Source organism: Coregonus clupeaformis, chromosome 1 (genome assembly GCF_020615455.1).
Source record: "Coregonus clupeaformis isolate EN_2021a chromosome 1, ASM2061545v1, whole genome shotgun sequence".
Lineage (NCBI taxonomy): Eukaryota > Metazoa > Chordata > Actinopteri > Salmoniformes > Salmonidae > Coregonus > Coregonus clupeaformis.
The window spans coordinates 22,982,163-23,006,094 of NC_059192.1; the positions used below are offsets into that span (position 1 = coordinate 22,982,163).

The window sequence follows — 23,932 nt, forward strand, 5'->3', positions numbered from 1 at the left end:
TCTGAGTGGCAAACCTCTCAATGACCCTTTGATTAAAGTCAGGAATGTCCCTGACAAGTTTCTTCTCCATGGAGAGCATGGCCAGAGCGTTCAGGCGATCCTGTGTCATGCTGTTTCTCAGGAAGGTCTTGATCCTTTTCAGTGTAGAGAAGCACCTTTCTGACTCAGCAGTTGTCATGGGTGTGGTGATGAGGATCTTGAGGAGGCTGGCAGTCTCTGTGAAAGTGCTCTGAAGGTTGTTCTCCATGAAGAACTGGTACAGGGGCACTGCACCACTACAAGCCTTGAACTCACTGTTCTCATAGATGAGGGACAGTTCGGTTTTGAGCTTGGCCTTGTTCAACATGGGGGTACGCCTCCACGGTTGTTTCAAGCGCTGTATCGGGAACTTCACACTGTGTTGTGGGAACAACTCTCCGTGCAATAGTGTTGCGCTGATGAGGTGCTGGGTGAAGGAGAACCTCTCTTTGGCATGACTCAGGATGGTATCACATACCTGTAAAAGATACATCATCAGCTTTAATTTGCAATTAAGCTATTTTTGATGCAAGTGATCCTGACTGACACATGCCTATGTCCAACTCAAGTATATGATTACCAAGGTGCTGATTGTTCAGGGTTTTGGCTACATACTACCAGGCCTGAAAAAAGTTCTATGGGGAAACACTGACAATTACATCACAACTTACCTCTATAGCCAACCTCTGTTGTTCTCCTGGTCCCAGCATCCTCCGTCGCTTGATGGGCTGTTGCTGCTCGTCAGATGCGCTGTCCCCACACAGAGGGAATTGAGGCCCTGGGTCCAAAAAATAAAGTTTAATTTGATAACTTGCAATCAGACTTCTTAGCTCACTGTAATTCCCCCTCAACACACAACCAGTGACTTTTATATATATATATATATATATATATATATATATATATAGACAGACAGACAGACAGACAGACAGACAGATAGTGTGTATATACACACAAACTATGTCTAGTAACTGCTTTTAACCTGTGATGTACATAATTAACTGATGTTATTACGTTTTAAAGCCTTTTTCTATTACATTTGTGAGAGGGATGCAACATAATTTTGTTCTGCTGTGCACTTAGCAATAAAGTTAATCTTCAATAACAACTAGGCCTCTTCTAGAAATTGACCTGGTGGACACCTGAATAATTATTACAAACTGTGTAGTACTTTCCTGCATTATTATCAACGTCTGATTGTGTCTTTTTGGACAAACACTTGTTCTCGTGGTCGAGTAACAACAACTGCGCTCCTTGAGTGACGGGGTGGTACTTGGTGAGAGAGGGAGAGAGACGACCCAAATTGCGGAGTAAACTAGAAAAAACGGACGTTACACATGGCGGAGTGGCATTACCACATTTAACAAACCAAACATTGAAATACCGTTATAGAAGGTAAAGTAAAAACCCAAACTGGTCTGTGCATCAATACCGGTATATAGTAATATATAGGCAACATACCGTAAATCTGTATCAATTATGTATCAGTTTTACATGTGACCCATATCAAATTTGCGCATTCACACTGAAGGAGCACACAAATGCAATGCTCATTTGGCGTGATTGTCGTGGTAACACAGGTGAAAAAAATCCTGAATGGTATCCTAATGGCAGCCATTTTGGTTAGGGAGAAATACAAACAACTCTACTGCCATACATTCCAATTAGACTGAAGGCATACAGTTGTGTCCAAATATATTGGCACCCTTGGGCTTTTCTTAAATAATTCCCTATTTCTTCTAAAATCAGTTGAAATTTGAGAGGAAAAAATGGGTCTCCACACCTTTAATTATATTTCTGTAAACTTAAGTTTACAATTGTAATTTAGAAAATATAGACAAATGTCATGGACTAAATTATTGGCACCCTGGAGCTAGTACTTGGTTGCACAGCTTTTGGCCAAGATAGCTGCCAACATATGCTTATTGTAGACATCAATGAGCTTGCTGCACCTTTTCTGCTGGCAATTTGGCCCATTCTTCAGCAGCAAACTGCTGTAATTCTTCAATGTTTGAGGGTTGCACTCCACCAACTTCTTTTTCAGATCTTGCCAAAACTAATGTGGTCCCGTGTAGCTCAGTTGGTAGAGCATGGCGCTTGCAACGCCAGGGTTGTGGGTTCGTTTCCCACGGGGGCCAGTATGAAAAAAATGTATGCACTCTTAACTGTAAGTCGCTCTGGATAAGAGCGTCTGCTAAATGACTAAAATGTAATGTAAATGTCTTCTCTTTCCTTTTAAAATACTAAAACAAATATAATTGTGACGGCTCTATGATAATCACTCACTTTGATGACCAGACACATTTAGGCTTTTAAACTGTTGTAAGTGAACTATTCATCTTTCTAACAGCATCTTTATCAGCCAATAGTAAATATAGTTATTTACCTGATTGTTAGCATGCTTTCTGTGAACCTCTGGACAAGTGCTTTAATGAAGACAGGGTCGATGTTCCTCTTCTGCAGCTGGCTGAAAAGCATGTCCACATTTGGCATGATCTTGTGGAACAGTGCCAGGAAAAAACAGAAAGCCTCGTCTTCGAGCATCCTCACAAAGCCCCCGCCTCTCTGACAGTCGGGGCATCAAAGTTCCCAGAGTCTCTGATGGTCTGGAAACACGTTAGGAGGTCATCCCTGTACTCGTACACAGTGTTTACAGCGCGACTGTGGAAGTTCCACCGTGTTGTAGAGGCTCTGGGGAGTCTATGCGCAACCACTTCGTCAAGCACGGTGGTTCGCTTGGGAGACCTGGAGAAGAAAGCAGAAAATCCTGCAAGGTCGGAAAAGAAAGTGCCGATCCTGGGGATGCGTGAAGTAGCCTGCTGCATGATGAGGTTCAGCTGATGTGCATAGCAGTGGACGTAGTGCGCATTTTCGTACACATCCACTATTTTACGCTGCACTCCGCCGGTGGCTCCCCCTCATCACACTTGCTCCGTCGTAAGCCTGGGCAATAAGTTTGGCCTTTGTCCATGTGAGAGTATGGTGCTGAGCCTCTCCAGCAGCGCTGTAGCGATGGTGTCGGCGGTTCGCGTTCTCGATCAAAATGAACTCGAAAAACGCTCTTGGACGTTACTTTTAGCATCGATGTAGCGTATCACAAGCACCAACTGGCAGTGGGTGGAAAGCGTCAGTCGTCTCGTCAGCTTGAATGGCGATAAAATCAGCACTCTTTACTTCCTCCAGGATGTAATCCTTAAGCACTGACAACATACAGTCCAACAGCTCGTTCTGTATCGTCTTTGACGTGCCCTTAAAAACGGTAGCTGTCTTCAGGTGCTCCTCCAGCACACTGTCGAGGGAGGCAACAAAATCCACTAAGCCCCGGAAAATGCCGGGGTTGTCCGAGGAGTCAGTCTCCTCGTGCCCACGCAAGGCCAACTCAAAAGCCCCACAGAACTTCACACAATCGATAATTTTGGATAGAATGTGCCTGTTTTTATCCACCTCCTCATTGTGTTTCCTCACCGCAATCCTGTGGCCGTCATCCAGCTGCGTAGCAATGTTCACCCCTTCCTAATACAGCTAGCTTTACAGAGTTGTCCATGTGTGCCCTGGTGTTCTCATGTTTCTTTACCTTCTCTGACAGGTGCTTCATATCCCTCACTCCGGTACCTGTCCATGCTGAATCTGACCCCGTCGTTTTAAAAAAGCAAGCACGGAAAGCAAAATAAAGCATTAGCATCAGTGCACCCAGCTAGCCAAGCCTTCCTGGTGTACCAGCTACGGGAGAAGCCGCGCATATACTGCTTCCCTTTCTCGCTAGCCTGCTGTCTGATTGAGAGGTCAGGTTGATCTGGGCCCAGCTCTTTCACCCGAACTTTCTCTGACAAAGTTCTCCTCTCAAACGGATCTTGGAGGAGAGATTTCACCGAGTTAGGGTTGGGTCTTGGAGGAGTAACGTTTGCGTTCGCCATTGTCGTCTAGTAAAAATGGCGCCACTGGAGCCCGGTCCTTATTTTATCAGGGGCGAGCTTGGGGCGATAAAATAATCGCCCTCCTTGGATTCGAATTAAAATCGCTGATTAGCTACATTTTATGTCATACATTCATATCTTAAATTAGCAATTGGCTTAACTGCTACGTAGACCCGCCTCCTCGGGGCACTTTCTGTATCGCCCAGAGCTGACGAGGCGTTTGACAGGCAGAGGAAAGGTTGCGAATATGATTTTCTATCATATCTTACACATATTACTGTGTGCATTCCATATTTCAAACACACAAATATTGACATACTGATGTTTTTATTATTATTATTATTATTATTTTTATTTTTTTATTTTAAAAAAAAAATAATTTTATTTAAGGGGGCGGCGCCCTAGCGCCCTCTATCGGCCAGCCGCCACTGCTGAGTAGACTGACACCCCATTTAATTGATCCCCAATCCTTGGGTAAGGCTGTACAGTGCAATATGAATGTCAATATGCTCAATAGGCTGACTGGGGAGGCGATTTCACACATTAACAGTCCCGCGATAACAACTACAACGCTAATATTTGCGTAAACTCTTCACAGTTGTGTTCTGTGGGTGTCACCGAGTGACTGATACCTGATTTCATTGCTCCACATTAAAACCTTGTTTAACATGATCTAGTCTAAATATTGCACGATTTCACCAATTGTAACCTTCTGCGTCACTTTCAAAGAGGTACATTTATTTTGAAGGCAAACCGCAAATTCCACTATTGTGGCTAATTCTTATTGTGGCTATTTTCACAACACTGAACCCTAGTTATTTTCATGAACTGAAGTTCAATTTCAAGTGGCTACCTAGCTAATACTTACTCACATGGATTCCTAAATCATTGCTAACAATATTGAAAATGACTGACGTTTCTATTGGTCATTGTTTTCAGGCTAACGTTAGTTGCATTGGTGCTAGCTAGGTAACGTTACCAAGCTAAAGCTAGCTAGCTACCCCAGAAGTTGCTAGTAACATCTGTATCAGATATTTGCAAACATTTTTGATCCAGATCTTATTTTAAACGCTCACACAGACGTTTTCCTATTCGGTCGAACAAATAATGCTATATTACCAACGCGCTATTGTAATCACATCGTTGGTGGCCGGTGTGTGCTTGTTTGCAGACTTTTCTTTGTACATCTTTGACGATGCTACTGATCGTAGTGGTGGCACTTGGCTTTCACATGCAAATTCAACACACACAACATTCTATAATGGAATTGTATTATTTGACGTGTCAAATTAAAAGCTTATTTGGCGCGTAAATTAGTGTTATTTTACGTTTATCTTTTTTGACACGCAAAGACCCAAACGGCGTTCCATAGACCAAACCCTTACCTAAGTTCAACACTAACAAAAACGTCACAAAATGTCGTCATAATATATGCACGAACTCTTCCGAACTGTTTCGGCTGGAAAGCATGCAGAAGGCCTTTTTTACTCTCACTCTCTCTGACTGTTCCACCATCTATCTTTTCGCCTCTCTATCTTTTACAATCTTAACGGCCATCTTTCTTTATTTTCTTCCCCTCACATTTGTCCTATCTCTCTCTCTTTCTCCTTCACTTCTCCTCTGCCGCTCTTCGGAATGAGAAACACATTTCCCCCCTTTTAATTAGCATAATTGATGGTTTCCGTGGCGCTGTTAGCTATGCTTCTGGCTGGTGTGTGTGACACTGGGGAAACAAATTACCGTTCTTTGCATAGGAGCAGTTCCTGCTCAGAAGGATTAGGGTCATTACATGGCAAGTGGAACTGGAATTCCAACCCGGTGCATTATAGCCTTAAACTTTAACCTACATCAAATACCCGAAGAGCAGGAAAACAAACAACTGTGTAATTAGTGGGTTTCCCAGATTTAATTTCCTTAAAGGGGCAATCTGAATGCAAAAGCGGTTGCCAAGCCAGAGGATCCATCGCATGCATTTCAAGATCCCAGTCCCAAATAGCCACCCGTTTTGTCTAGACAAAACATTAATAAATAATACAAACTAACATTCCAGAACTTTGAGAGACAATGCAGTGGTCGGCTCACATCTTAAACGTCGATACAGTTTGCTTAAGTTGTGGAATTGCGAATTCCCTTGTGTGCTTATGCCCAAATTGTTATATGTTTGCACACTGTGTAAATAGGGAGCTTTACATTTCCGCAAGATCGTTTCTGCAAATATAAACGACAAGCAGAAGCAGAACTGCCAAGCAGAACGAACAACAGACAGAAACCACATACTGCGGACGGCTTCTAATTTTAGAGGCTCGTTATGGAGGTGAGGAGTGGTGTAAAGATGGATAGCTCTTACAGGTTGTCCCACCGTTAAATCCCCTCTATAGGATAACACAGTGGACACAGGGTGGGCCCTTAGAAGAAGCCACAAAATATGGACACGTGGATATACATAAAGGAATCATTGTCCATTAAAACAGAGGTCATTCATTTTTTTTCTGTGCATCTGTGGAACTATTTGGCTGTATCTTTCCTTTGACAATGTGCTTGTCAAGAACACTATGGCATTCAGAACTTTCAGAGTCTGCCAATAAACATCAGTCCCCCCGGGTGGAAAGCGGTTTTGCTGCAAAATCATTCATAAGTAACAACAGACAAGTCAACAAATATATTGGACACAAGATATACAGTAGGAACATAAACCATAAGACAGGGTTACCCAACTGGCCCTGGTGGTTATATATTTTTTTTTTTTTTGGGGGGGTTTATTGTTGGACATAAAAGACTGTTAAAAACACCAGAAAATCAGCTCCAAGTGATTTAAATTTAAGAAATCTGTTCCCAAGTATTCCCCCGCATAATATAGACATGTGATCGTATAGAAATGTAAGCAAGGTTTGAAATTATTATGTTTTAGTCAAACATTATATCTGTTTGGGCTTCTTGCAGTCAATTTGCAGTCTACAAATTATATGTAATTATGTTCCGGCCCACCGACCATCCTCTCATGAAAAAATCGGCCCGCGGCTGAATCTAGTTGATGATCCCTGCCATAAGATATACATTAGACATGGTTGCTGAAACATCTCAAGGATGATCAATGGAAACAGGATGCACCTGAGCTCAATTTTGACTCTCCTAGTAAAGGGTCTGAATACTTATATAAATAAGGTATTTCAGTTTTGTGCTTTTATCTTTATTTTTTAACCCTCTTTTTCTCCCCAATTTCGTGATATCCAATTGCGATCTTGTCTCATCACTGCCACTCCCCAACGGGCTCAGGAGAGGCGATGGTCGAGTCATGCGTCCTCCGAAACATGACCCGCCAAACCACGCTTCTTTACACCCGCCCGCTTAACCCGGAAGCCAGCTGCACCAATGTGCCAGAGGAAACAGCGTTCAACTGACGACCGAAGTCAGCCTGCAGGCGCCCGGCCCGCCACGATGAGCCAAGTAAAGCCCCCCCCGGCCAAACCCTCCACTAACCTGGACGACGCTGGGCCAATTGTGTGCCGCCCAATGGGACTTCCGGTCACAGCCGGTTGTGACACAGCCTGGGGTCGAACCCAGGTCTGTAGTGATGCCTCAAGCACTGCGATGTAGTTCCTTAGACCGCTGTGCCACTCGGGAGGGCCTCTGTTTTTTATTTCAAATACATTTGCAAACATTTCAAAAAACCTGTTTTCGCTTTGTTATTCTGGGATATTGTGTGTAGATTGATGAGGAAAACATTTTATTTAATCCATTTTAGAATAAGGCTGTAACGTAACAAAATGTGGATAAAGTTAAGGGGTCTGAATACTTTCTAAATGCTTTGTACATTAGACATTGCACGTGGTTGCTGGGCAGGGTTCCCTTGAACAGAACAAGAACAGTAGGCCAGGAGAAGCAGAGCATGTGATGTGATAATGCTGTGACTTGGATGACCACTCTTGGCAGATATTCTCTTTGACAAGTCCCGAATCTGATGATCAAGCAGTCGGCCTAAACATCGTCAATTTTACTATAGCGCCAAGGCTGTGTGGGTATGCACTGTGTAGCGGGCGCAAACCATGCAAACCGGAACCGTAGTTGCCATGCCTGATGCCAGCAGACAAAAGCCACGACAAACAGTGAAATGTGTGCATGTCGGGGGTGTGTACCCCTCTTGGCCAACCAGGATGTGTTCTTAAACAGGATGTTGTCTTGTGGCACACGTGTTGCAGAAACAAGGAAATCAAGTCATGAGCAGCAGCCAGTCGGCAGAATGTACAGTAAGACTATTCTGTGCCAGGTGCTGCATCATTTGATACCATTCAGTTCAATTCAGTTTCACTTGAATGGTGCTGCTACAATTGCATTTACATTGACATTTTAGTCATTTAGCAGACGCTGTTATCCTGAGCAACTTACAGGAGCAGTTAGGGTTGTGTGCCTAGCTCAAGGGTACATCGACAGTATGTTCACCTAGTCGGCTCGGGGATTCGAACCAACGACCTTCCGACTCCGTGTGTGTGTGTGCGTCCATGTGTGTGTGTGTTGATGAGTGGAGCGTGGGCAGAAGAGAGGAGGCCTGGCTTGATTGGCAGCGGCGGGAACACTCACCCAACAGAGCAGGGAGCTAATCAGATCTTCCTCAGCTTGTGCTTTGCATGCAGGCACAATGGTTTCTTTTCTCCGGGGCCCCACGCCGAGCCTGGTATTTCCTGCTCGGGGCAGGCTTTGCCCAGATTAGAGGAAATTGATGTAATGGGTTTGATTTAGTGGCTCAAAAGCCGACATCCATACGGAGGGACTGACTCTCTCTCTCCCCTCTCACTCCCTCTATCTCTCCCATCTCACTCTCTCTATCTCTCTCTCTTTCACTCTCCACTCTCTCTCTCTCTCTCTCTCTCTCTCTCTCTCTCTCTCTCTCTCTCTCTCTCTCTCTCTCTCTCTCTCTTTCGCACTCTCTTTCTCTCGCGCTCTCTATCCTCTCTCTATCTCTCCTTCTCTCTCTCTCCCTCTCTCTCTTTCTCCTCTCTGTCTGCAGAGATTAGGGAGAGAGACAGGAAGTCAATAAAGAAGTAAAGATTAATAAAAAAGTAAAGGTACACCCCCAGAGCCTCAGACCATACCGTTCAACTCCCTTTAGCCGCACATAGCAGTTCTGTAATGCTTTCTAAAATGAAGGGCGTGCCCTGCCCAGCGATAACCTAAATGTACAGTCATGGCATTGTACTGTCAAGCAATGACATTGATTAATGATTTGCAGTGACAGTATAGAGCGCTTTGCACAAACTCGAAGAGCTTTATGAGTCAATTTGTCCACCTACAATGTGTAGTAGCTGCTGTTATCTGGCATGGTATGTGCGTTGATGTTATTGTTCCCCTGTTTGCCTGGGCAGCAGACCAGGGGTTCCTCCCTATTGGCTATCAGGCAACATGTCAGATGTGTAGGTGCTGTGGTGTGTGTGGGTGTGTGTGTGTGTGTGCGTGTTGATTATGTGAATGGGAGGTGTATATGTGTACAGATTAATCTATAGGTCTATTTGTGGTTTTGTAGACTCAGTCATTTCTTCACATCCATAGAAAGATGCTGGACTCCCCCACACACCAAACCCACCCACACTTTACACTCTACTGTCTGTTTACAGTGTCTCTGTTTAATATCTAAAGGTTATCTTTAACCCGAAGGATGCAGACGACACAAGAGGTGACCATCTGCTGCACCCAGATAGCTCTTAATCACTCATAAGCATATCCGTTTGTTCGTGACAACTTGCCGTCTAGTTACAGTAGCTCACCTCTGGTCGCACAAACAACCTCAAATGAATTACAATGTCGAAGACGCAGAGGCACAATCGCAGAATGACACGGCTAACGGGTAACTACGGAACCATTGGACTCATATTAATTAGCCTTAGATGTGCCTGGTGTAGCAAACAGTTACACCCGCTAGTTAATGGCGATAACCCCTGGGCTTTAGCTTAATGAGCTACATAATTACATATGCCAATACAATGTGATTAGCTTTAGCATGCAGACACTAGGGTCAGAGAAAGGCCAGCTAGGGTGATGCGGCGGATGCTAAGGGAGCTTTCACAACAAAAGCCAGGTAGACTTAGATGTTCCCTATGCAGCAGTACGTTCCCCAAGGTACCGCAGTGCTAAAGCTAACCCATCCATCCACTATGCATGTCTGAAGTCATTAGCATAGCATCCAGCAGGCCCTCATGTGACCTTGCATGCTCTCTCTCGTCTCTACACTGAGTATGCAAAACATTCCATGACATTGAGGTGAAAGCTATGGTCCCTTATTGATGTCACCTGTTAAATCCACTTCAATCAGTGTAGATGAAGGGGTGGAGACAGGTTAAAGAAGGATTTTTAAGCCTTGAGACAATTGAGACATGGATTGTGTATGTGTGCCTTTCAGAGGGTAAATGGGAAAGACAAAATATTTAAGTGCCTTTGAACGGGGTATGGTAGTACGTGCCATGCTGTAACACTGCTCGGTTTTTCACACTCAACAGTTGCCCGTGTGTGTCAAGAATGGTCCACCACCCAAAGAACATCCAGCCAACTTGACATTACATTTTAGTCATTTAGCAGACGCTCTTATCCAGAGCGACTTACAGTTAGTGCATACATTACTTTTTTTTAAATTATATATGTATATATATTTTTTAATTTTTTTTCATACCCCCCGTGGGAAACGAACCCACAACCCTGGCGTTGCAAACGCCATGCTCTACGAACTGAGCTACATCCCCTGCCAGCCATTCCCTCCCCTACACTAGACAAATTGTGCGCCGCCCCATGGGTCTCCCGGTCACGGCCGGCTACGACAGAGCCTGGATTCGAACCAGGATCTCTAGTGGCACAGCTAGCACTGCGATGCAGTGCCTTAGACCACTGCGCCACTCGGGAGTACATGGCTGTGGGAAGCATTGGAGTCAACTTGGGCCAGCATCCCTGTAGAACGCTTTCGACACCTTGTAGAGTTCATGACCCCCAACAAATTGAGGCTGTTCTGAGGGTAAAGGGAGGGTGCAACTCAATATTGGGAAGGTGTTCCTAATGATTGGTATACTCAGTGTATGTCTCTGGCAGTGTACACAAGGTGGATGTATGTCTTTAGGATGTACAGGGAGAAGCTATGCCTGATGGGTGTCATCAGAGAGACAAAAAGAGTTCAGATGGGTGAGAAGCAGTGGAGGCTGGAGAAATCTGAGGAGGGGCTCTTTAAAGTGACACCAGGCCTCCCGAGTGACGCAGCAGTCTAAGGCACTCCATCGCAGTGCTTGAGGCGTCACTACAGACCTGGGTTCGATCCCAGGTCTCGACTGGGAGACCCATGAGGTGGCGCACAATTGGCCCAGCGTCGTCTGGGTTAGGGGAGGGTTTGGCCGGCCGGGATGTCCTTGTCCCATCGCGCTCTAGCGACTCCTTGTGGCGGACCGGGCGCATGCACGCTGACTTCGGTCGCCAGCTGTATGGTGTTTCCCCTAGACATTGGTGCGACCGGCTTCCGGTTTAAGCGAGCAGTGCATCAAGAAGCAGTGCGGCTTGGCAGGGTTGTGTTTCGGAGGACGCATGGCTCTTGACCTTCACCTCTCCCTAGTCCGTAGGGAATTGCAGCGATGGGACAAGACTGTAACTACCAATTGGGGAGAAAAAGGGGTAAACAAATATACATATATATATATAAATGTGACACCAGCCTCCACTGGAGTGAACAGCCCTCCCTCTCTACTCCTTTTAGGTAATTACATGGAACAACCCACAGGTTAATTTGACATTTTATTCATTTAGCAGACGCTCTTATCCAGAGCGGCTTACAGGAGCAATTAGTGTTAAGTGCCTTGCTCAAGGGCACATCGACAGATTTTTCACCTAGTCGGCCCAGGGATTCAAACCAGCGGCCTTCTGGCTACTGGCCCAACACGGAGATATGACTAATCTATAGCAACTCACTCAGGTAGGGAGGGATTATTACTATTACGGCCGTGACCGGGAGACCCATGGGGCGGCGCACAATTTATTAGTGTATACATGGTAACTTTGGATAATGTACTTCAATGTTTTTCAATGAATTAGATGTATAGAAAGTGTAGTAAGCTAAGAAAGTAACTCTCAAAATGACCAGTATTCAGTGGGAGGATTAGTCATTTCGTGTACACAACATGGCAACGTTAAGCTTCGTATTTAGATGTTTCTCGAAGAATTAGAACATAAGTTGTAGCAGTATGTCTCTGTGTGAATACAGCGCTCTCTTGTGTGCTGATTTTATGAACACAGATCACAGAACGCAAAAGCTCTATTAGACGCAAGGATGAGAACGACCCTCTAGCGGCCCACTTCATCTAGCACCAACGCACAGTCAATGAACTAAAGTTCTGGGCAATAGAGAAAGTGAAGAGGAATGAGAGAGGGGGTGACTTCGACCGTTTCCTACTACCAAAAAGAGGCAAAATGGATCCATCTCCTAGATACTGTCGCTCCCCACAGATTTTTCTAGAATGTGTTTTACGCACCACGCTATTCAGATAGATTATCCCTTTACGCACTCCTTTGTATATATTCCTGTGCGTTATTTTTCATGTTGCATTTATACACTGACGTGATAACATTGTACATATTTTGTATATAGTGAGAAAGTTACAGATGCACAAATACTTAACTTTTTACTACTTTATTAGACATATAAGTGAATTTGTCCCAATGCTTTTGGGCCCCTAAAATGGGGGGACTATGTACAAAAAGTGCTGTAATTTCTAAACGGTTCACCCGATATGGATGAAAATACCTTCAAATTAAAGCTGACAGTCTCCAGAGAGCTGGAGTACAAAACAAAACAACAAAAAATGTGTCACTGTCCCAATACTTTTGGAGCTCATTGTATGTAATCAGTGTACTGTATATATGATCTGTAAATAGTTCACTGCATCGTACTGGCAGCCTACTTGTTTTCTTTCTTGGATTACCTGACATTTAGGGGCCTACCTTCCACTGCCCTCATCTCACTCGGCAAAAATCTGCAGTTGATAACAAGATGAATGCAACCTGTGCAAATACCACCCTATATAGTCTATAGGTGATATAGACTATATAACAAATTTCACCCTACATCCGATTTCCTTTTTATAGGATTTTACATATTTAATTTAGGTCTGGGTGGAGTCTTGACACGGTAGGCATATCAACAACTCTACCCCCACTCGTGGGAACCCTCCCTTGCTAACAGGGTCGAAGGGCCCCTTGAGGAGGCTGTCAGTGTGAATTACAAGTGCCACTCTAAGCCGTAGAAGATACAGGGGCGGAACGCTGCACTGGAGTGTTAAGGAAGCACTTTAGGGCACTAATTGACGTGGTGGTCATGGCTCTGCAGGGTTTGTTGATGTTTATGATGTTGCCCTTGACCAAAGGAACACTTTGGATGGAGAGGCCATTTTAGCTCTCTCACAACGGTCAGCATTATAGATGGAGAATACTATGCAGTACAGCATGAAGTCATAGGCAGGAGAATAGGTACCAAGGGACACATAACCCCAATACATTTTAGATGTATCATACACTGAGTATACCAAACATTAGGAACACCTTCCTAATATTGAGTTGCACCCTCCCCCTTTTGCCCTCAGAACAGTCTCAATTTGTCGGGGCATGGACTCAACAAGGTGTCGAAAGCGTTCCACAGGGATGCTGGCCCATGTTGACTCCAATGCTTCCCACAGCCGTGTCAAGTTGCCTGGATGTCCTTTGGGTAGTGGAATATTCTTGATACACACGGGCATCTGTTGAGTGTGGAAAAACCCAGCAGCATTGCAGTTCTTGACACAAACTGGTGTGCCTGGCGCCTACCACTATACCCTGTTCAAAGGCACTTAAATATTTTGTCTTGCCCATTCACCCTCTAAATAATAATAATAATATGCCATTTAGCAGACGCTTTTATCCAAAGCGACTTACAGTCATGCGTGCATACATTTTTGTGTATGGGTGGTCCCGGGGATCGAACCCACTACCTTGGCGTTACAACCGCCGTGCTCTACCTCTGAATGGCACACATACCCAATCCATGTCTCAATTGTCTCAAGGCTTACAAATCCTTCTTTAACCTGTCTCCTCCCATCCCTAACCTCCTAAGATGAGGACGTGTGTTTACCATGCATATACCGTACGTGTGTGCACTCTGTTTTATGTAGGCTTTCGCACCCTGTCAGAGTCTCGCTCCTATCACTCTGAGGCAGTGACATGAAAAGGCAAGAGGAAGAACACCTGTGTGTGTGACGGAGATACACACGTGCAGCCGCGCAAGCATGCAGTTACGCATGCACACACACACACACACACACACACACACACACACTCTCCCCTCACCACAGTCACACCTACTGTAGCTAACAACCTCAACACTTAAGCTCTGGATGTCTCGTGGTTCTCCTGTGTACACCAGCCAGCTTATAATCCTCTTATAAGTAGCTTTCTCCGACTCATAGGTACCACAGGAAAATAGGCTATTGTTTAAGTAACGTAGAGCCTACCTGCTGGGCACCTGGCCTACAGGAGAATCTCCTGTTATCTCTACACAAGTCTTCTTTCCCTATAGTGGGAACGTTCCTTTTACCTCCCCTGGTGCCCCGGTGGCCAGAGTTTTCATGTTATGACCAATAGAATGGTCTCAAATGTGCAATGTGCAAACCCCGCCCAACCGGTGCCTGGGTCGAGCTAAAACAAGCACACTTAGTTTTATTTCCTAAAGCGCTCAAGGAAACACCTGGGCCCTCCCGAGTCCACACATCTAGCTAGCAACAACCCTGCTGCTAACGCTAGGAAAATCAAATTTTATTTGGCAGGGTAAAGTGACTAGGCTTCAGGATAGATAATAATACGAATAAATTAAAGAACAGAGTAGCAGCAGCAAATTATGAGTGTAAAAGTGTGTTTTGTGTTGTGTCGGTATGTGTGTGTGTGAATGTGTGTGGGTTTTGTGAGGGAGTGTCATTGTAGTGTGTGAGTGTGTATATAGTGTGTTTACATAGTCTTGTGAGTGTGCAAAGAGTCAGTGCAAGATATGGTCAGTGCAGATAGTCTGGGTAACCATTAATTAAATATTTAGCAGTCTTATGGCTATTTAGCAGTCTTATGGCTTGGGGGTAGAAGCTGTCTCGGCTTGTTGGTCCGAGAAGCGATGCTCCGGTACCGTTTTGCCGGACAGTAGCAGAGAGAATAGTCCATGGCTTGGGTGGCTGGAGTCTTTGGCAATTTTTCGGGCCTTCATCTGACACCGCCTGATATAGAGGTCCTGGATGGCAGGGAGCACAGCCCCAGTGATGTACTGGGCTGTCCTCTTTAACGCTTTGCCATACCAAGCAGTGATGCAGCCAGTCAAGATGCTCTCGATGGTGCAGCTGTATAACTTTTCAGCCTCCTGAGGGGGAAGAGGCGCTGTCATGCCCTCTTCACAACTGTGCAGGTGTGTGTGGACGATGTTAAGTCCTTAGTGATGTGGGACACCAAGGAACCTGAAGCTCTCGAACCGCTCCCCTCTTTCTTCTGTAGTCCATGATCAGCTCCTTGGTCTTACTAGCGTTGAGGGAGAGGTTGTTGTCCTGGCACCACACTGCCAAGTCTCTGATCTCCTCCCTGTAGGCTGTCTTATCGACGTCGGTGATCAGGCCTACCACCATCAGCAATCTTGATGATGGTGTTGGAGTCGTGCATGGCCACGCAGTGGTGGGTGAACAGGGAGTACAGGAGAGGACTAGGCACACACCCTTGAGAGGCCCCCGTCTTGAGGGTCAGCGTGGCGGAGGTGTTGTTGCCTACCGTCACCACCTGGGGCCATCCTGTCAGGAAGTCCAGGATCCAGTTACAGAGGGAGGTGTTCAGTGCCAGGGTCCCCAGCTTGGTGATGAGCTTAGAGGGGAGTATGGTGTTGAACGCTGAGCTGTAGTCTATGTACAGCATTTCTCCTCTTGTACAGATGGGAGAGAGCAGTGTAAAGTGCAATTGAGATTGTGTTCTCTGTGGATCTGTGGAGGGGTGAAGAGAGGAGGGAGGGCGGGGGGGAGGAGAGAGAGAGAGAGAGCGCGAGAACAGAAAAGCCAGAAAGTGCACATTTGCATCAATTATTTATTCTTTTGGGACAGGACACATTAGAGATGTGTGAGAGTTGTAGGGAGTTTGTTAGCTTTGCGATTCTGTTATGGCTGCATGTCATACTTGTTATAAAGAGAAATGTCCCCTCGCCAGACTTCTCTTTTCTTTTGATATGTCTTTATTTGGGTTTGGAAGTGGGGTTGCTAATGTTGATTGTCTACATACAGACTTTAACTAACCCTGACACTTTCCAGATGGCTACTTCAGTCTCTTCTCTTCTCTTCCAGGGGGGAAAAGAGTTTGTGGGGTTTTGGCAGTGGTGAGTCCCCTGCCTTTTAGGGGGAACGGTGAGTCCCCTGCTTTTTAGGGGGAACTCTCCTAGTGCCGCCTATAGCTCAACTGGAGATTGCGTTGTTCATTCACATCCAGGCGAGAAAGCAGTAAAATGGGTGGTGGAGAGGGAGGTAGAGAGAGCTGGAGAGCGCGAGAGAGAGTGGGAGAGTGGGAGAGCGAGAGAGAGAGAGAGAGAGAGAGAGAGAGAGAGAGAGAGTGGAGAGTGAAAGAGAGAGAGATAGAGAGAGTGAGATGGGAGAGAGAGTGAGATGGGACAGGCTGCTTCCTGGCGGTGTGTGTGTATGTGTAGAAGTTGGGAAACTGGTAAAGAGCTTCTCTCCAAGCTTCTCTCTTTTCCCCCTCCCTCTCTCTGTCTCTCTTTTGCAGAGAGCAGCACCAATTTAGCTCAGAAGTAGATACCATGACGAATTGGATGGCGTGATATGAGAGATTGAACGGGGATATGATTCATACTGTGCTTGGAAGACATTGCAGCTGGCAGGAGAGAGGGAGATGGAGGACGGCTTGGAGAGTGAATCTTCACCACTGTTAACACACCCACTGTGTAGCATCAGGGTGTCTCTGTGCGATCTCTCCCCTCTGGTGTGGGTGTGTGCACACTGTATGTGTGTCTTGTGAGGTTCTCCGTGTTCCCACCCACACTCCCCTTCCACCCGTGTGTGTGTGTATGTTTCTTTATGTGTGTGTGCTCGTGATCGTGTGTGCTTGTGCATCTCCTGCGGTGCGGACTTGCAATTGCGACAGTATTCTCCCCACCGCTGCTCCCTGCTAGATATCACACATGCATGCTGCTCCTCTGCCTCCAGAATGCCAACCAAACCTCCTCCACTCCCTCTGTCATCCCTCCCACCATCCCCCTCTCCTCCCACATGGATAAGCTGTATTGCAAAGATTATCGTGGGCCAATATCCCTCTAATAATGAGCTTAGGCTTTGTACGATCTCTGTGCTGGCTTGGGAAGAAGTTAGATCCCTAGTGATCCAACGGCCCACTACATTATACTATCTTATTCCATATCTTTGCATTAGCAGGAGTTAGGCCTGAGACAAATCTAGGCTGCAATACCCCAAAGTATACTAGGAACACACAATGCAGAGACGTGAGAAATACTTATTAAATAGATGCTAGAGCCTGCATGTCAATTTCAAAATGTCTCTCTATTTTACTGGATTCTATATCGACCCCTAGACCCTACACCCTAGTCATCCTGTAGACAAGGAAGTATTGGGTAGATATGCCTTATGGTAATAGGCCTAATCTGACCTTGTGGTTGACTAGCTGGAATTGTCACCATATTGCTTCCACTTCAACCACACATTCAATCCTCTCAGATCTACAGGAGTGGCTAGGAAGTATGGGCTGGGGGTCAATTTGAGATTTAGGTAGTACTGACCAGGGCTGCAACAGGTAAATCAATAGGTGGAGCTGTGGTAGGTTCGCCCCTCCTCCTGCCCCACACTGTCCCCTATAGGCCAGGTTAGGGTACTACTTTACATAGAAAGTCGAACTGCTCAAAAGTGATGAATGAGGTTCAATGAGTTTGTTCAATGGATTGGCATGCTAATTTAGAACACACCTATCCAATGCGATGAAATATGTGGAGGCAAGTTCATGGCCTAGTGAAGTGGACATGGAGTTATTTAGTCACACAGTACGGTATAGAACTGAGGATTTTTTTATGCCAATGCTTTACACAGCCATGGCTATCAAAGGCATAGCTGTATTTTTATTTGGGAGTTATGTGAATGGGTAAGGGAGTTGGTTGTGGTGTGTTTGTGTGTTTGTGTTTGTGTGCTTGCGTGCGTGTGTTTATGTTTTAGGAGGACAGCAAAAGTTTGTCAGCCTTGACACTGCTGCATCTCTCTCTCTCTCTCTCTCGCTCTCTGTCTGTCTGTCTGTCTGTCTGTCTGTCTGTCTGTCTGTCTGTCTGTCTGTCTGTCTGTCTGTCTGTCTGTCTGTCTTTCTTTCTTTCTTTCTTTCTTTCTTTCTTTCTTTCTTTCTTTCTTTCTTTCTTTCTTTCTTTCTTTCTTTCTTTCTTTCTTTCTTTCTTTCTTTCTCTTGTGACAGTATGAAATGAGGCTGTGGGTGAGAGCACACAGGGTTAAGCAGCATTCCAGATTGCCTTTGCAGACAGGGAGAGAGGGAGAGAGAGGAAGAGTGGAAAAAAGAGAGGAAGTTTGGATCTCTCGCTGTGTACTGTTTCTCTCGAGATCATAAATAGGACAGACCGTGAAGCAGAACAATGTACTGGAGCTTACTCACCCCCTAGACCTTTTAGTGCTTGTGTGTGTGTGTGTGTGTGTGTGTGTGTGTGAGTGTGAGAGTGTGTGTGTGTGTGTGTGTGTGTGTGGCAGCACTGCGTATAGCTGTGTGTGTGAATACACCCTTAGCCCTTATACATGTGTGTTTGTGTGTGTTTGTGTGTGTGTGTGTGTGTGTGTGTGTGTGTTCGATTCATGCACACCTGCACAACTGTTTCTGGTGGTTTGTGCTTACATAAAGGTTTGTATGTTTTATTATTGAAGCGTTCACTTTTGAACACAGATCTCACGAAGTGTGAAGGAATCGGTTATCAGCATGTGTATCTGTTTATTTAACCTTTATTTATCCAGGCGAGTCAATCAAGAACAAATCCTGGCTATCTGTGCTGTCTGTGTGTGCGCACGTGCGTGTTTGTGTGTGCATGTGATGTGTGTGTTCACTTAACGATTTGAACAACTGTTGGATCACCATCACAATTTTAGCATGTACTGTGATTCAAAAGGAAATGCCTAGTCATTTCTTTACCATAAAATAAAGTGCCACTCATGTAACACATAGAGGTTGGGGAAAGACAAATGCACTTTCTAGTAGTGATATGACGTCTCAAAAAACGTTTATTGTGCCTGTAATTACGAGTTTGAATGGTTCTTCTCTGTGGGAACTCACTGTGAGCTCAGCTCTCATTTAAGAATTCATTCTCTGAGTCAGAGCTTGTCTATTGGTTGTGAGATGGCAATCGATGTCAGCTTAGGTTAACCAGAATCGCGTTAATGGAAACAAAGACTGTTCTGAGAGAAGGCCTGGTTGTGGCTAGCATTTTAGCTAACCCTAACCCTTTTCCTAACCTTAACCTAATTATCCTAACCTGCTACGTTCATTCTCCTAACCTGCTGCCTAAGTGCTCCTAGCCTGCTACAAAAGTAATTTCTGCTGTACTCGATCTAGTCAAAAACTGGCAGGCCTGCCCGCAGAACAGCATGGGTTTCCTTTCCAATAACGCAAACTACTTAGGTTGAAGGAGTCTTTCTACCTTGTCCCAATGTCTCCCTCACACAACCTCCACGACCTCCACACACCCACCTACACACACGCATGCCCTCTCAAGCGCACCCCCCCTCCCCCCACACACACCTGCCCAAGCAGCAGAAAACTCCCTCAACTGCTTTATGATTCAACTCACGACTGACAGTACTAGAAACAGTCCGCCAACTCTGCAGACTGAGTAGAGATGTTGCAGTTTCACTCCTAATAAACTTCATATGCTCTTCAATTACAAACTCACCTTTGTCAATGTCAGTATTTTTTATTATAATGCTGTCAATACTGCAGACTCAATTCACTCTAACCCTCATTGCAGTATTCAGTATCCAGCACGTGTATTCTGTGTGTGTGTGATAGAACACTGAATTGTGTACATTGTGTTCCCAACCTTCCTCATTTTAATCTATGTGAGTTTGTCTGGAACATTGAGTCCAAAGAGTATGTTTAGTTTGCTGTACTGTAGGCCATTTGCATTTTAGTCATTTAGCAGACCCTCTAATCCAGAGCGATTTACAGGAGCAAATAGGGTTAAGTGCCTTGCTCAAGGGCACATCGACAGATTTCTCACCTAGTCGGCTCGGGGATTCAAACTAGTGACATTTCAGTTACTGGCCCAACACTCTTAACCGCTAGGCCAGTGTTTCCCAACCCTGGTCCTCGAGTACCCCCAAGAGTACACATTTTTATTGTAACCCTGGACAAGCACACCTGATTCAACTTGTCAACGAATCATCAAGCCCTCAATGAGTTGAATGAGGTGTGTTTGTCAAGGGCTACAACGAAACTGTGTACTGTTGGGGGTACTGGAGGACCAGGGTTGGGAAACACTGCACTAGGCTACCTGCTGCTAGGCTATGCCATTGGTTTTGCTGTGCTGGCGTTACCCTGTGCCACTCAGGGCGGCAGGTAGCTTAGTGGTTAAGAGCATTGTGCCAGTAACCGAAAGGTTGCTGGTTCTAATCCCCGAGCCGACTAGGTGAAAAATCTGCCGATGTGCCCTTGAGCAAGGCACTTAACCCTAATTGCTCCTGTAAGTTGCTCTGGATAAGAGCGTCTGCTAAATGACTAAAATGTACAAATGTAATATAGGCATTCCTTTGATGTGGTATAGGCCTAGCGATAGTTTACTATAGAGTAGCTATAGTTGTCTGTCTAGAGCCACTGCTTACCATGGTATGACAGTCTACCATTACAGAGATGCTAATGTGTCGCCATGGCAATGTCGAGTGTACACGCACACACATAAATATTCTGGTTGTACAGCGTGTGCTGTCTGTCTCTTTCGGGAATCCCCTCCTATCCCTTCCCCTCCCATCCATATGCCTTCAAACGGAACCCAATGATGTCATAACAATAGCTCCACTCTTAGCGAGTGCTCGTTAGCCAACAACCTTCTGTCCAGCTGTGTTCGTGCGCTGGGGAAGGAAACTGTAACACAAACACACTCTTAGGTATAGCGGCCGTTCAATATCACTGCAGAGAGAGAGAGAGAGAGAGAGAGAGAATATGTGTTTCCACATTAATAAATAGACCCATACTCTTCACACAGAGCTGTACTTGCCCTGACACACAACCCCAAACATGCACATTAATTAGACTCAAACAGACCTGGACATGGTATAAATAGCCAACGGTACCCCCCCAAGGCTTTCTAAGCAAATAGCCGTGCACAAACAAATAAGTAGAAGACCATTACACACACACACACACACACATATATACAGTGGGGGAAAAAAGTATTTAGTCAGCCACCAATTGTGCAAGTTCTCCCACTTAAAAAGATGAGAGAGGCCTGTAATTTTCATCATAGGTACACGTCAACTATGACAGACAAAATTAGGAAAAAAAATCCAGAAAATCACATTGTAGGATTTTTAATGAATTTATTTGCAAATTATGGTGGAAAATAAGTATTTGGTCAATAACAAAAGTTTCTCAATACTTTGTTATATACCCTTTGTTGGCAATGACACAGGTCAACCGTTTTCTGTAAGTCTTCACAAGGTTTTCACACACTGTTGCTGGTATTTTGGCCCATTCCTCCATGCAGATCTCCTCTAGAGCAGTCATGTTTTGGGGCTGTCGCTGGGCAACACGGACTTTCAACTCCCTCCAAAGATTTTCTATGGGGTTGAGATCTGGAGACTGGCTAGGCCACTCCAGGACCTTGAAATGCTTCTTACGAAGCCACTCCTTCGTTGCCCGGGCGGTGTGTTTGGGATCATTGTCATGCTGAAAGACCCAGCCACGTTTCATCTTCAATGCCCTTGCTGATGGAAGGAGGTTTTCACTCAAAATCTCACGATACATGGCCCCATTCATTCTTTACTTTACACGGATCAGTCGTCCTGGTCCCTTTGCAGAAAAACAGCCCCAAAGCATGATGTTTCCACCCCCATGCTTCACAGTAGGTATGGTGTTCTTTGGATGCAACTCAGCATTCTTTGTCCTCCAAACACGACGAGTTGAGTTTTTACCAAAAGTTCTATTTTGGTTTCATCTGACCATATGACATTCTCCCAATCCTCTTCTGGATCATCCAAATGCACTCTAGCAAACTTCAGACGGGCCTGGACATGTACTGGCTTAAGCAGGGGGGACACGTCTGGCACTGCAGGATTTGAGTCCCTGGCGGCGTAGTGTGTTACTGATGGTAGGCTTTGTTACTTTGGTCCCAGCTCTCTGCAGGTCATTCACTAGGTCCCCCCGTGTGGTTCTGGGATTTTTGCTCACCGTTCTTGTGATCATTTTGACCCCACGGGGTGAGATCTTGCGTGGAGCCCCAGATCGAGGGAGATTATCAGTGGTCTTGTATGTCTTCCATTTCCTAATAATTGCTCCCACAGTTGATTTCTTCAAACCAAGCTGCTTACCTAATGCAGATTCAGTCTTCCCAGCCTGGTGCAGGTCTACAATGTTCTTTCTGGTGTCCTTTGACAGCTCTTTGGTCTTGGCCATAGTGGAGTTTGGAGTGTGACTGTTTGAGGTTGTGGACAGGTGTCTTTTATACTGATAACAAGTTCAAACAGGTGCCATTAATACAGGTAACGAGTGGAGGACAGAGGAGCCTCTTAAAGAAGAAGTTACAGGTCTGTGAGAGCCAGAAATCTTGCTTGTTTGTAGGTGACCAAATACTTATTTTCCACCATAATTTGCAAATAAATTCATTAAAAATCCTACAATGTGAATTTCTGGATTTTTTTCTCTCATTTTGTCTGTCATAGTTGACGTGTACCTATGATGAAAATTACAGGCCTCTCTCATCTTTTTAAGTGGGAGAACTTGCACAATTGGTGGCTGACTAAATACTTTTTCCCCCCACTGTAGACAGGAAAAAGACACACAAACACACATATATTCATGAAAAAAATTGTGCACATACGCACAGGAAAAAGGCACACGTATACTCCTACACATATGAGATCACAGACAGAAAATACCAGACAGCATACACGTGTCGACTCAGAAACACATATGTAATGCCACACATAATCACACACAGACTGGGGGAAGGGGGAGGGGACATGAAATGAGAACAAGAGAACACATTGAAAAAAGGTGATTAAATAACCTCAGGGCAATTTGCAATGAAAAGTCTCTCTTTCATCCATCCCCTCCTGGCCCCTCTGCTTTCCTCTCCTTTTTTTCTCAGTTATCTGTTTTCTATTCGTCACTACTGTCTGTCTGTCTGTCTGTCTGTCTGTGCTTGACTATACGGTATGTGTTCGGGGGATGTGCCCGATTTGAGTTTGTTTGTGTGGGAGTGGATAAAGTGTGTGTGTGTGTGCATGTGTGTGTGTCTACTGTTGTATTTCTGAGTGTGTGTGTGTGTGTGTGTGTTTAAGAGCAGATTTGTATGTGTTTGTGTGTGTGCGCATCTGGGTGCACCCGCGAGTGTGCGTCTATGTGTGTGTGTGTGTGTGTTTGAGGGGGCCGGGGTGCTAATCTGATCCAGGACCACACAGGCGTCAGAAAGAGAGTGGTCCGCCTGGCCTGATCCACAAGCCTTGCCAAGAAAATCACCTTCCAACCGCCCGCCCGCCCACGCCTGCCAAGCCCACCACCTTCTCCCCTTTCACTGAGATCCTTTACATCCGCACCAGAGGGGAAGGGACCGAGGCACACATGCACACAAACACACACACACAGAGACCTCGGTCCACTGTAGGCCCCTACAGACCCTGTAGGAACCGGCCCTGGGGCGGGGGCCTTACAGCTGTGTGTGTGTGTGTGTGTGGTGTGTGTGTATTTTCCCCTCCTACCAGCACTATTACTATAAATCTTTT

The 23,932-nt window shown here is 45.3% G+C and overlaps 1 protein-coding gene across 1 annotated transcript in view; it reads left to right on the forward strand.

The window, feature by feature from the left end:
* LOC121547788 (thyroid hormone receptor alpha-like) overlaps positions 1-23,932 on the forward strand; it is a 199,084-nt gene that overhangs the window by 112,475 nt on the left and 62,677 nt on the right. The gene's annotated exons all lie outside the window — the stretch shown is intronic.